This window comes from Plecotus auritus (genome assembly GCF_963455305.1).
Source record: "Plecotus auritus genome assembly, chromosome: 5".
Taxonomy (NCBI): domain Eukaryota; kingdom Metazoa; phylum Chordata; class Mammalia; order Chiroptera; family Vespertilionidae; genus Plecotus; species Plecotus auritus.
In genome coordinates this window covers 59,195,056-59,210,422 of record NC_137776.1, presented here as the reverse complement: position 1 = coordinate 59,210,422, position 15,367 = coordinate 59,195,056, and the positions used below count along the sequence as shown (strand labels likewise).

Here is a 15,367-nt window from a genome sequence, read left to right as displayed (position 1 = left end):
AGAAAAGGCCGATAAATATAATGAGACCCTCGAAGATATGAAAAAAGACCAACTAGAAATTAAACATACACTGACTGAAATAAAAAATATTATACAGAGACCCAACAACAGACTAGAGGAACACAAGAATCAAGTCAAAGAATTGAAATACAAAGAAGCAAAAAACACTCAACCGAAAAAGCAAAAAGAAAAAAAAAATCCAAAAAGTTGAAGATAGTGCCAAAACCGGTTTGGCTCAGTGGATAGAGCGTCAGCCTGCGGACTGAAAGGTCCCGGGTTCGATTCCGGTCAAGGGCATGTACCTTGGTTGCGGGCACATCCCCAGTGGGAGGTGTGCAGGAGGCAGCTGATCGATGTTTCTCTCTCATCGATGTTTCTAGCTCTCTATCCCTCTCCCTTCCTCTCTGTGAAATATCAATAAAATACATTAAAAAAAAAAAAAGTTGAAGATAGTGTAAGAAGACTCTGGGACAACTTCAAGCATACCAACATCAGAATTATGGGGGTGCCAGAAGAAGAGAGAGAGCAAGATACTGAAAACCTATTTGAAGAAATAATGACTGAAAACTTCCCCCACCTGGTGAAAGAAATAGACTTACAAGTCCAGGAAGCGCACAGAACCCCAAACAAAAGGAATCCAAAGAGGACCACACCAAGACACATCATAATTAAAATGCCAAGAGCAAGAGACAAAGAGAGAATATTAAAAGCAGCAAGAGAAAAACAGTTAATTACCTACAAGGGAGCACCCATACGATTGTCAGCTGATTTCTATACAGAAACTATGCAGGCCAGACGGGAGTGGCAAGAAATATTCAAAGTGATGAATAGCAAGAACCTACAACCAAGATTACTCTACCCAGCAAAGCTATCATTCAGAATTGAAGGGCAGATAAAGAGCTTCACAGATAAGAAAAAGCTAAAGGAGTTCACCACCACCAAACAGTATTATATGAAATGTTGAAAGGTATTCTTAAAGAAGAGGAAGAAGAAAAAAGTAAAGATAAAAATTATGAACAACAAATACATATCTATCAACAAGTGAACCTAAAAATCAAGTGAATTAAAAACCTGAGGAACAGAATAATCTGGTGAATATAATAGAATCAGGGGCATAGAAAGGGAGTGGACTGATAATTCTCAGGGGGAAAGGGGTGTGGGGGGGTTCAGGAAGAGACTGGACAAAAAATCATACATGAGGACAGTGCGGGGGGGGGGGGGGAGGTAAGGGTAAAGGGTGGGGTGGGAACCGGGTGAAGGGGATCTATGGGGGGAAAAAGGAGAAACAATTGTAATAATCTGAATAAAGATTTATTTAAAAAAAAAAAAAAGAATGCTCTCAAATCTCATTAAAACCACCTCTTTGGATAAATCCAATTCATTCTTCAGCCTCACTATGGATGGTACCTTCTCTGGAAAGCCTTCTCAAAACCTCTACTTGCACCTGGCTGGTGTGGCTCCGTGGTTGAGCATTGTCCTATGATGCAGGAGGTCAGGGTTCAATTCCCAGTCAGGGCACATGCCCAGGTTTTGGGCTCCATCCCCAGTAGGGGGCATGCAGGAGACAGCTGATCAATGATTCTCTTTCATCACTGATGTTTCTCTCTCCCTCCCTCTCCTTTCCTTTCAATAAAAATATATTTTAAAAAAATACACCTCTACTTGAATATCTAAGAGACATTTAAAAAGCTACCTCATCTAAAACCAAACCCCCGATCCCCAATTATTATTCCAACCTGCTTCATCTGAAGACCTTCCCTATCTCACAGCTGATTGAAAGATCATCTTTCTATAGCTGCTCAGCCAAAAACCTTGGTGTCATCTTGTCTTCTCTTTTTCTGATATCCCACATCCAATCCATCAGAAAAAGCTTTTGATTGTACCTTATAACATCCAGACTTTGAATGCTACCACCCTTCTCCAAGCCACCACCTTCAATAACTTAGCTTACCCTAAGAGCTTCTGACCAGTGGTCAAAGCCTTGCTACAATCTACAGGTGACACTTGAACAACATGGTTCGAATTACTTGGTCCACTTACATGCAGATTTTTTTTTCAATAAATACATACAGAACTGTCAATGTATTTTTTTTCCTTATGATTTTCTTAATAGAGTCTTTTCTTTAGCTTACTTTATTGTAAACACAGTATATAATATATATAATATACAACGTACTAGTATGTTAATCAACTGTTACGTTATTGGTAAGGTTTCTGGTAAACAGGTTATTAGTAGTTAAGTTTTGGGGTATTCAATGCTATCATGAATTTTTGATTACACAAGGGGTTGGTGCCCCTAGCCCCTACATTGTTCAAGGGTCAACTGTATTCTCAACGTGGCAACTAAAGTGATACTTTAAAAATATCAGCCAAATTTACTGAAAGCCCTGCAATGGTTCCTCTAAGTCCCACCTACCCATTACCTCTATCAATAACTCCTTCTACTCCTCCCCTTCTCCCAAACTCTGTTCCTGTCACATTGACCTCTGTTCATTGCCCTGAACACTCCAGGTATGCTTCCTGCCTCAAGCCCTCTGCTTGGAAGGCCCTTCCCAAAGATATACACATAGCAACCTTCCTTGTTCTTGCAACCTACCAGACCACAGCCTCTTATCCTGTTCTACTTTTTCTTTCCTCCATAACACTAGTCACCTTCTAACACACCATACACTTTATTATGTACTAGGGGCCCAGTGCACAAATTTGTGCACCTTGAAAGGAACTGTGGGCCACAAGGCTGCGGTGGGCATAGGGGCGGGTGTTGGCCCATCCTCCACGCCCCCTCCTGGCCCCTCCCACCATGGCCCCCATTCCCGCTGCCACAGCTCCCACGCACTGACTGCACTGGCCCCGCTTGCACCCGCTGACTGTGCGGAGTGATTGGGGCTGGCACCAGCAGCAGGTACGAGCAGGACCCGCGCCATCAGCAGGTGTGAGCGGCAGCTGCTGCATCGATCGCCCCTCAGGAGCAAGGGGAGGTGGAAAAGCCCTCAGGGGCGACCAGGGCCAGCAGCCACTTCTCACACCTGCTGACGGCGCAAAGCGATCAGGATTGATGCCAGACGTCGGCAGCAGGTGCGAGCAGGGTCGGCGCCATCAGTGGGTGTGAGTGGCGGCTCCAGTGCCGGCAGCGGGTGCGAGCAGGGCTGTCACTGGCAGTGGATGTGAGAGGTGGCTGCTGACCCCGATCTCCCCTCAGGAGCAGGGGGAGGTGGAGAAACCCTGAGGGGTGATCAGGGCCGGCAGCCACTGCTTGCACCTGCTAATGGTGCCAAGTGATTGGGGCCGGCGCCAGGCGCTGGCAGCGGGCGCAAGCGTGGCTGACACTGTCAGCAGGTGCAAATGCTGGGTGGGACTATGTCACATGGGAGCAAAGGATTTTCAGTAACCACCAGAGGCTCACCCCAAGGACAGCGAATGGTGCCCTGCCTTGGTCTGGCACCCCCGCTCACCTGCTCCACCATGCCACTGCAGCCGACGCCTGCCATGTTACGCCCTCTACCACCTGCTGCGCACACCCCCTGGTGGTCAGCGCATGTCATAGCAACCGGTTGTTCTGCCATTCGGTCTATTTGCATATTAGCCTTTTATTATATAGGACTATGCTTATTGTTTATCCCCCACCCCCACTATGATACACAAGAGCAGAGACGTTTGAGAGTTTCTTTACTGATATATCCCATGTACCTAGAACAGCACTCAATAAATGCAAATTAAATAAAATACATTAGATACTGCTTTGTGTCTCTTTTAGCATCCTGTGCTTATCCCTATTATATCAGTTAACACACTACGGTAATAGCCTGTTAATTTTCTGCCTCTTCCACTAAAGTGTAAAATTTTTGAAACAAGGGATTTTCCTTCCCATCAACCAGTACTTCCTTACAGTGCCTGACACTTAGTAAGCACTCCACAATATTTGATAAATTGATGGATGAAAAAATAAAACCACTGAAGTCAAATGTGTAAGCACCTTTATTATCTCCAAAATATAAACACAATGCTTAAAGCATGACACTGAAGACTGAGTTCTAGATTCTAGAATAAAGATTCTGTTAGAATTGGTCTGGCTCTAGCACTGACTAGAAGACATTGATCAGATTATTTAAATTATCTACAACTATTTCCTTTTCAGTAAAAATGGGGGCAATGATATTACCTGCCCTTCATGTGATTATTATGAATATAAAAGGTGACAGTTCAGAATATGCCACTCCAAAACATGCTGCTCTGGCATATTGACTATTTCCAGTTAAGGGCATTCAAAAGCAAACATAAGAAAAATACTCTGACCTTCCTTCTTTTTCTTAAAAGCAGGGAAAAAAAAAATTCCCATATGAAAGCTGTACTCTTTAAACCAGTGGTCGGCAAACTGCAGCTCGCGAGCCACATGCGGCTCGCGAGCCGCGGTTTGCCGCTCTGTTGACTAATGAGTTTGCCGACCACTGCCTTAAGGAAAAACACTTAAAAAACATTTTAATAATGTACTAATGTCTTTAACCTGAAGTCAAAACTTCTGGGTAAGGGTAATGCCTTACAAAAGGAAAGTAACATTCTGATCACCAAGGACAAAAAGTTGAAACCCAAAGAATTCTACACAAAAAGACTTTAGTCATATATCTAAGAGATATACTAACTTGGTAATGATATATAAGAGTTGAGCATAACTAACAGTTCTGTGCAAAGTAAAAGGTCAGTTATATGATAATAGAAATTAATTTTCAGTTATTTCTTATTAAATAATTCTTATCTTCCTTTAGCCTCCCCACATAGTTTAGTTACTTTTCAACAATTGCCTCTTTGTTCAACCTAATATAAAACAAGTAGGTTTCACCATTTCTTTGGATCTTCATTCCTTATACAGACTCCCATGTCACACAAAACTTGTATTAAATAAGTTTGTATGTTTTTTTCCTATTGATCTAATGTCAATTTAATTTTCAGGCTCAGCCAAAAAGAATTCTAAGAGGGTAAAGGTAAAGCTAAATGTTTGTCTCTCCTACAATAGAATTGTATGAATGGTTTGCACATATTAAGCATTTAGTAAATGACATATTACTTGTTATTACAAATTAAATCGAGGACCTACTTATAAATCCTTCTTCAGTAACTAAGCTAGAATATTCACTAGCTGATCTATAGAATCTCTTTAGAGATTCTATTATGTGCCAATAATTTTTATCAAAAATTACTGAGCCACCTAAAATAACTGATAAGCATTTACGAAAAAAAAGTACCTTAACGCTCAACACAAATAAGACTCTATTCAAATTATCCCAGAATATTTTTAAATATTTCTGGATGCTTGATTCTATAGCTATCTTTAGTAACTATCTTCAATGTTTAATAATTTCATGTTTCCTTTAATATGATCAGAATACCTAATACTAGAGTTTAAAAATTAAACATCCTACTATTTAGGTAAACTATAGTTATAGACCTAAATAAATATACACATTCTTCCCTCTACTCTGAATAATCTTATTTCCAGGAATAAGGCTTCTGAGAATAAGTTAAATAATTTAAGTATCTAGCTTTCCACCTCTGACTTTAGTCATGTATCCAACAATAGGTATAATCTTTGGTAATGATACATTAAGAGTTGAGCATAACTAACAGTTCTGTTCAAAGTAATAGATCAGTTATATAATATTTATTTTAAACCTTACTTTATATTATTTTATAATAGAAATAATATTTCTGTTATTTTCCTGTCTACTATGATTCCTAAATGGTTTCCTAGTCTACAGAGTCATTTTATATTCCATTTTATAGAATACTTCTGAAAACTCATTTTTTATCGTTTGTACTCTCATAAAGAAATAAATAAACATACATATTTTACTTAGCACTCATATGGGCAGCAGACAAGAAAACTTAGATAAGCAGTTTAAATGATTGTCCCAAGACAGATGGAGTGACTGCCAGCTTCAGGATTAAAACTAAGAAGCTCTTCATTTCCTTCTTATATGCTGAGGACTTAATATTGTTTTTACATCAAAAGGATCTCTGAACTAATTTAAGAACAATAACTTAATAACTAAAACAATTATCAACAATTATGACAACATATGTAAATCCATTTATGAAATTTATTAAATACAAATACAATTGCTTTATCCAAATATTCCCTGATAAATAAATCTATTTACTACTTAAGTTATTTTTTAAGATTTTGCTTAGAATGCCAAGAAAGTGAAATCTTAATATAATTTATCATTTCATTGTCTTCTTAAAAAGCTAATTTCTTTAATCAAAAATCTACAATAAGCAAATGAGTGGTTGGATTTGATACCAAACAAAAATACTTTTTCATTCAGAAAAAAAAAAAAAAAAATCCCCCAAACTTAAAACAGTAGTTTCTACTCTAATTGTAAACTTCAACTTCAGTTTGTATTTATAACAGATATATCTGTGAAAAGACAGTGATAAAAAGGAAACACCAAATACTATTATTGCATTTGCAGGAAAAAAAGACATACAGTATAACATTAAGAGCTTACTGTGGAGAGAGGGTTTAATCAGGAAGTAGCCATTATCCTTTCGATTCAGAGCAGTGACAGCACTCCAAAACAAGCCGTGAAATTTTTCAGTTAAAAGGCATGAAAGAATACCTACTATTGTGTCCTAGCTGTGCTGACCCCATAGGTCACCATATGTCTTTTATCAAAAGCTATCATGAAAACATAATCCAAGTAAGCATTTACAATGCTGTATTTGTTAAAACACCTAAAATCTACCTAACACAACCTCTCTCTCTGTTACTCACAAAACATGGCTGTCTTATTCAGAGATTAGCAATTATTGTAATGAGATACTGTCGGAGAGGGTCAAATAGTACTTCCTGCAGTTTACACATCTTGATTTCCTGGTAAACAAACTGAAAGGCAGGTGGAGCACTTAGATCACCAGTCACCGTGAATGCTCACGTGACAAAACTAAACCAGGTAAGGAGGCGTCTTAAGGATTCATTCCTTTCTTAATTTTATTAATGTCAAAACAGACAATAAAGAGTTATGGCTTTCTTTCTTTTTTCCTTTTTTTTTTTTTTTTTTGGAGGGTTTATTCCAGACATGCCTTGGCACAGAGTTTAGAATAAGGAATGCATGAAAAGAAATTATTGAATAAGCACGTTTTAAAAATGACTTCTGGCAACTAAACTGTAAAATCAAGGATATGCTAACAAGGTTTAAAAAAAACTAAGAGTAGCTGCTTAAAAACAAAATACCTGCTAAATATAAGGAAAAGTCTTTAAATTGAAACTGCTTCAGGAAAGTGGATGAAAGAAGTCTATGAATTAAAGAGCAAATTACATTTCAGTCAAAGCATAAGCCTATTCTTATTAAAACAAGCTTCTGCAAAATAAGACTACTTTATGTTATGTGACAGTTTTGAAAAAATTTTTTCAATGATATATTACAAAAGATTACATAAAGCTATTCCCATCCTCGTTTTAAATTCCTATTTCAAAAAAAAACAACCCACAAAATATTTACCTATGAGCATTTTTAAAAACTACCTATATTGTTAGTTTGAAAATGAACTTTCCTTATCCTTAGTTTTGTTCCCCAAATTGCTGTTTTTTCACTCTTTAAAATTTCTAGTATAGTTGACTGAGAGTTGATTTAAATTAACTAAGGGTATAAAACAAACACTCTGTGAAAAGGATAAACTAATTTTCTACTTTAAAATATTTAGGAGATTTTTAAAAAATCAACAATATTGCATTTCTCTTAAAAATTCTATGTATACTAAATCCATGCATCTCTGTCCTATTATAACATACATGCTTTGATTTTAGAGCAAATAGCTCTTAATAACCCTTTTTATAATCTATAATAATAAAAGGGTAATATGCTGATTAGACCAGAAGTCTTCCAGGCATCCTTCCTGACTAAGCCGGGGCCGGGGGGAAGCCAGCCCGGGTTCCAGGTGCCTGCCAGCAGCCAGAGGAGGGAAGCCCAGGTCCTGGGTGCCGGAGGAAAGCCAGTGCCGGAAGCCAGAGGAAGGAAGGCCTACTCTTGAAGGAATTTTTGTGCATCAGGCCTCTAGTATAGCCATATCAAAACATTTAATTATACTACTTCAAACAAGTTTATATTTGCAAAATAAAATTCTAATATATTTAAGTAGAAAACAAAACAAAGTGTCGATAAAATCAATAACAAAAAGAACACCCAAGTAGATAACTGCCAAGAGAACATAATCTTAGAATAAGTCTCATTACAAATATTTAATGTGTGTCATTTGAAAGGAATATGTATTCAATATGGAACAATATTAATGCAAGTCACTAATCACCACCTGTACTTTGATGACACATGAAATAGCAAATTTTCAGAAAACTATGACTAAGAAGTTAGTTCCAATTGGGTTTCTTAGTCAAATTAAATAATTCAAATATCTATAGTTTTCTGGAATGCAAAACATAGTCCTTTATTTTCTTTATAGAAAATTTAAGATATAATTCCTACTAAACATGTAGTTTTGACTATGTAATTCAAATATCAAAACAAAACAAAATTTTAAATTAGAAAATTATTTCAAATATCCATGACTATCTTAGTTTCCCACAATGGGTCAAATTTTGAAAATAATAAAATAAAAATATAGAGGTAAAGAAAATAAATTTGAACTTTGTTTCATTCAAGGTAGCTCTTATCAAGAATCAGCAAGTTTGGTATTAAGAATTTACAATTCAAAGAGCAGGGGAAAAACTGGGGTGATAGTTAGGTTGCCCTGTGAGTTAGGGGAAACCCCCCCCCCAACCACCCACCCACCCACTGAGCTGACAAATGAGGAAAAAGGCACCTTTTTCTCCGTTAGGATATATTTCAGCTTCACTTGTTCTCTCAGTCAGGCACTCTTGTAGGGCACACTTAGCGCAACAAACTACACCTGATAGCTCTGTAAAGGCAAAAACTTCAGAAAGGATTCCCCTAACAATTCTAAGAACTCACAGAGGAGATTAAGAAATTCTTATAAAGGCCTTGGCTGGGTAGCTCAGGTAGCTAGAGCATCGTCGTTGGGAAACACCAAAGTTGTGGATTAGATCTCTGGTCAGGGCATATACAATAAGCAACCAATGAATGTGTAAGTAAGTGAAACAACAAAAAGGTGTTTCTCTCTCTTTCTCAAATCAATAATGAAAAACAAAGAAAGAAAGAAATTTGTGCAAAATAAAGAAGGAGGCAGGGGAGGATACATGAGAAGGAAGAAAATATCTTATTTGCTTGCTTTTCTGTGTAATAAATAGGCGTTCATGGTTATTAATATCCCATATTATTCCAAAACAAAGACCAAATTAGAAAATACTCTCAATATGTGTATTTTACAAACAAGTACCAAAGCTATTCCTAATACTCAGAATTGAGAGGAATTTCTTGTATACTTTTTAAATCAATATTGGACAATACAATAACTTTCTCAATAGTATCTTTACAAAAATCAAATAATATTTCCTCAGCACAAGCCAGGGTCATAACAATGTAAGGTTAACCAGAAAATAAACCATTTTGCAAGGAAGCCTTATGCAGCTTGTCCAATCTAGGTCTTTAAACAAACAAACAAATAACAATGTCCACAATCTTGTTATATTCAGTTCATTTTCATATTCCAAATTCATATTTTATTTCCTAAATTCAAGTTCTTCTGCTGGATGGGTAAGTAAAATAGGCATGTAAGCAATAACTGTGGCTCCAGATCAGATGAAGATAGAAGGCTGGTGGGGAGGTCCAGACTTTTAAATAGGACCTCTCTTCTTAAAAACAGTTCCTCTCTCCTTCATTGGTGACCTCCTATGATCCTGCTCAATTCAACAGCCTGGGAGCCCAATCCATGATGATTTTTTTTCCTACTCAGTTTAGTATTTCTAACTAAGTAGAGAAATCTGACTTAGAGTTTCTAGATACCTATATTCCGATTCAGTCTGCTCCAATTTTGATTCATTTTAGAGTATGAATCTTTGCATACTTTTATAGGATTTACTTCTTATGTTATTGGTGGGTTTAAATACACAGCAATATTAATATAAAGGGAACTTACTATCACGACTTTATTAAACAAGAAAAATCAAGGTCCACAAAGATAGTATCTCAATATACCATGTATCTGGACTAACTACTACTAAAAATAACAATGCTACAGTTTGATTTTCACATGAGGTAAACAGATAGAGGCAAATCATATCTTCCATTACAGTTGGGTTGGTCTTTTCTTTGCCTTCCAAAGATGCCAAGTTTATGTTCTCCCACCTCCCAAACTATGTTTATATTGTTTCTCATTGCTTCCCTACCTCATTATCAGTTTAGATCTCATCACTTTCTGGATGTTCCTCCACTTTCAGAGCTGACTATCTGGGACCATTATAACTTCTCTACATGATTTAGCTATATAATTCAATCTATTTAGGGATCTCCCTACTAGATTTTACAGTTCCTCATTTTCTATTAACCACTTCGAAGAGTAAAATGCAAACACTCGATAAGTACCAATTAACTTTAAACTGCTATACATATTTATAATAGCTCAAGTTTTTCCAACATAACCAAGATATTTACTAGGATTGCATCAAGTGAGCCAGAGGGCAAATTTTTACCAGATAGGTCATTCCTAAATGGTACATAATCAATTCATACCAAATATAACCTTGAGCTTGTCAAAAGAAGTTTAATTGTGCTGGGCCAGAGTGGCTCAGTGGTTGAGCATCAAGCTATAAACCAGGAGGTCACGGTTCTATTCCTGGTCAGGGGCACATGCCCGGGTTGCAAGCTCGATCCCCAATAGGAGGGGTATAGGAGGCAGCCAATCAGTGATTGTCTCTCATCAATGATGTTTCTATCTCTCTCTCCCTCTCCCTTTCTCTCTAAAATCAATAAAAATATGTTTTTTTAAAAAAGAACTTAAGTTGTGAGGAAAACCTTTGAGAACACCACCAAATTATTGTCAGACCTCAAAATGACTAAAATTAAATGACAATTGTTTGATCCATATTTGAACTCATAAACATAACCTAAAGAATCATGCCGTTTAGTCTCTTATTAAATAAACAAAGAGTAAGTGTACCTGCTGAAACGTATTATTTCTGAATTTCCTTTTTTAGGAACATTCAAATCTATGTACAGTAATCTTAACATATAATTTTTGCTCTTAAAAATGGTAACAGTATTTACATTTGGCATAATACACTTCCTCAACATTTTTCTTGCAATAAGAAAATCCACTTCTAACATTTAAAAATACGTTAGAAAGTATATGCTTAAGAAGCTCACATTAATAACAGCTTAAATTAATTCAAGATTATATTTTGTTTGTTTTAAAAGTTATAGGATAATTTAAATGGTTACATTGTTAATCACCTCATTATTGTTTACTTCACGGAACAAAAGTAGGAAATATATCAGTAATATAAATAGAAAAGCTTTTGGACAAACTTAACAACAAAAGAAAAAATATATAATTCAATTTTCTTTCTTTTCCTAAAAGGAAAATTGAAAACAGTAAACCAAAGAAAGCTACAAATATATATTTTTCATTTATTTCAACATAATAGATACACATAGAGCCTGTGAGAATACAATATTCATTTTGCTGCAGAAGAACAGACATTGCATAACAATGAGATTTGCTAATGAAATCAACCATCAGCCTGGAATACATATGTATTAAACCAAGACCTCAGTGTCATTTTCTTTTTGCATCGTTTGTTCTTTCTTTCATTTTTTATTGACCTTGTCAGTATTATTGTCCGTTAGATTTTGGAACTTTGGTAAAACAAAATCACGACTATAACATTATAGTGTACTACTTTTTATTCATCACATTTATTTTTAATGTAAATTCCAACTGTTCTGCTTCTATAAGCACTATTAATGTACCTTTGGGGGTTAAAAATCAATGGCTGCTACCAGAAGAAACAAAAGAGGTTCATTTCTATACAATATTTTTGGATCAGGTCTGAAAAAAACTTTGATAAACATGATATAAATTCCATATGAAAACTTTTATAGCAAAGTTAGTGCTTACTTAATATATAATAAAAAATAATACATTTTAATTATAATAAATTCTTCCAGCAATTTCTATTACTCACAAGTGAAATAATGTAGAGTTGATATGAATATCAACATGAATATTTTTAGATAAAAATCATATTTTCCCCCTAAAAATACTCTGCTGTCCTGGTCTACAAAGTTAATTAACAGTTTCCATTTATCAAAAATAAGGAATTCTAGAATTTTCTTAAAGATTTATGATTTTATTATACTTTTCTATAAAAACCCAAAAGACAATGAAAGTATTTGTTTTTTGGGTTTTTTTTTTATTTCTTTATTGATTAAGGTATTACATATGTGTCCTTATTCCCCCATTAACCCCCACCTCCCATTCATGCTCCCACCCCCCTGTTGTCTGTGTCCATTGATTAGGCTTATATGCATGCATATAAGTCCTTTGGTTGAAAGTATTTGATATTATATATCTTTAAAAAGGTATTAAAGTCCCTCAGAAATTATTTAAATTTTTGAGTATAAGCTATTTAACTAAATGACTTTGTCTTGTTGGTCGCTTATTTACACAAAATAGGCTTTCAATTCACGTGTGCTACAGATAAAATTAAAAGCTTAACCAGCTGTGGTGTATAATTGCTACTAAATCATGATAATAACAGCTTTTTTAAAAAAAGCAATACTTATACCAACTAAAACAGCAAAACAAAATTGTTCCCTATTTTCATTTTTATAATGACTTAATGTCTAACCTCAAACAATATCCTGTAAAATAACAAAAATCATTCAGTAGTACAGTTTTGTTGGAGATAAACCCAATGGATATTGCTTATTAAGTTTAAAGTCTCTGAAAGTTGCCATTGACAGTCTAATAGTTCTCAAGGCTAACTATTTTTAAAATTGTGAAGGAAAATCACAGTCCAATCATTAATCCACACACAAAGTATTTCCTTAAAAAAAAAGCCCATAAATTTTTATTAAAATAGCAAAATATAAATCAGATTGAGTGTAGAGTGTAGAGAGACAGTCTAAACAAATGCCTATGGCAATACCAAAAACCTACTTTCTCTAGGGCAAAAAACGTAATACAAATGTGACAAACTTGGGAAAGTCATCTAGCTCCTTGCTACTCAAAATGTGGTCCACAGACCATTGATATTTAAATTGCTTGTCAGATGTGAAGAATCTCAGGCCCCAACCCAGACCTACTGAATCAGAATCTTATGCACATTACATTTTAAGAAGCCAGGAATTAGAAAATTCCTCAGCCACCTAATAATTCCTATACCAATTCCAGTAACTTCTGATATTCTAACTCCTCAAAAACCCATATTAAAATGCATAATATTCATAGTATAAACAATTAATTTGTCCCCACTCAAAGCCGATTACCTACTATTTGCTTAATTATTTGAAGTCTCATATTCATAAGGACTACTAGTTTTAAATTTGTGGTAATACATTATGAATAAAAGGGCAGGAATAATATCTTTTTGTAAGATCTTGGCAAATATTTAAATAAATGGATAAAATTTAAGTATTTACACTATCTTAACAACTCTTTCAAATCATATTAAGAGAAGAGTCCTGCCAAAACCGGTTTGGCTCAGTGGATAGAGCGTCGGCCTGCAGACTGAGGGGTCCCGGGTTCGATTCCGGTCAAGGGCATGTACCTTGGTTGCGGGCACATCTCCAGTGGGAGGTGTGCAGGAAGCAGCTGATCGATGTTTCTCTCTCATCGATGTTTCTAGCTCTCTATCCCTCTCCCTTCCTCTCTGTAAAATATCAATAAAATATATTTAAAAAAAAAAAAAAGAGAAGAGTCCTTTCTTAAATAAAAGCATGTGTCCATTGGATAGGCTTATATGCATGCACATACAAATTCTTTGGTTGATCTCTTCCCCTTACCCCTCCCCTCCCCTACCTTCCCTCTGAGGTTTGACGTTCTGATAGATGTTTCTCTGTCTCTGGATCTGTTTTTGTTCATCGGTTTATGTTATTCATTATAGTCCACAAGTGAGTGAGATCATGTGATATTTATCTTTCTCTGACTGGCTTATTTCACTTAGCATAATGCTCTCTAGGTCCATCCATGTTGTTGCAAATGGTAAGAATTCCTTCTTTTTTATAGCAGCGTAGTCCATTGTGTAGATGTACCACAGTTTTCTAATCCACTCATCTGCTGATGGGCACTTAGGCTGTTTCCAAACCTTAGCTATGGTGAATTGTGCTGCTATGAACATAGGGGTGCATATATACTTTCTGACTGGTGTTTCTAGCTTCTTGGGATATATTCCTAGAAGTGGGATCACTGGGTCAAATGGGAGTTCCATTTTTAGTTTTATGAGGAAACTCCATACTGTTCTCCACAGTGGCTGCACCAGTCTGCATTCCCACCAGCAGTGCACAAGGGTTCCTTTTTCTCCGCATCCTCGCCAGCACTTGTCATTTGTTGATTTGTTGATGATAGCCATTCTGACAGGTGTGAGATGGTACCGCATTGTCATTTTGATTTGCATCTCTTGGATGATTAGTGACTTCAAGTATTTTTTCATGTGTCTCTTGGCCTTCCTTATGTCCTCTTTCGAAAAGTATCTATTTAGGTCTGTTGCTCATTTTTTGATTGGGTTGTTTATTTTACCTTTTGTTAAGTTGTATGAGTTCCCTGTAAATGTTGGAGTTTAAACCCTTATTGGTGATAACATTGGCAAATATGTTCTCCCATGCAGTGGGCTTTCTTGTTGTTTTGTTGATGGTTTCTTTTGCTGTACAGAAGATTTTTAATTTGATGTAGTCCCATTTATTTATTTCCTCTTTAGTTTCCATTGTCCTAGGCCTAACCAATGGACACAGACACCAGGGAGGTGAGGGCATGAGTGGGGGGGCGGGGGGCAATGGAGGGATAAGGACACATAAAGGAATGTAATACCTTAATCAATAAAGACAGAAAAAAAAAGCATGTGAAAAAGCCCAGTATAGTAAAAACATAATAATAATAATGGGGGAGGAGGCAACCAGCAGTAGCCAAGTCATCTCAACAGAATCAATTCATATGATTCCTCAGAGTTCAGTTTGAAAGATTCTGACTTAAAGGAACTACTTAAAAGTCTAAAAAAAAACTAAACAACTGTTATACTAATCACAGATAAAGTTTACTATTCATCAGAGCAAGTTTAATTTACCTATAGTGTTTTAAATAACACTAGATAAAATTACATAATTAAACATCTTTTTCTAATTCAAATTGACCTTTCCCCAAATAGGTCTAAATGATGAAGTTGGATTTTATTAATATTACCTTTAATTAAATTGTTTTAGTTCATAGTTTGTCTAGTGTACATAAGACATTCTGTTATGTGCAA

General features: G+C 35.8%; 1 protein-coding gene across 22 annotated transcripts in view; it reads right to left on the bottom strand.

The window, feature by feature from the left end:
- The window catches only part of BAZ2B (bromodomain adjacent to zinc finger domain 2B), a 372,529-nt gene that overhangs the window by 172,993 nt on the left and 184,169 nt on the right, over window positions 1–15,367 (bottom strand). For 5 of the 22 annotated variants that reach the window (XM_080671202.1, XM_080671205.1, XM_080671187.1 and 2 more), the window contains exon 1: window positions 6,504–6,877. The exons of 9 other annotated variants lie outside the window; for them this stretch is intronic. The gene's annotated coding sequence lies outside the window, so the exon portion shown is untranslated. Of the gene's footprint in view, window positions 1–6,503; window positions 6,878–15,367 lie in introns of those variants that run through there. 8 more of the 22 variants (XM_080671199.1, XM_080671201.1, XM_080671186.1 and 5 more) reach the window with 3 other exon arrangements.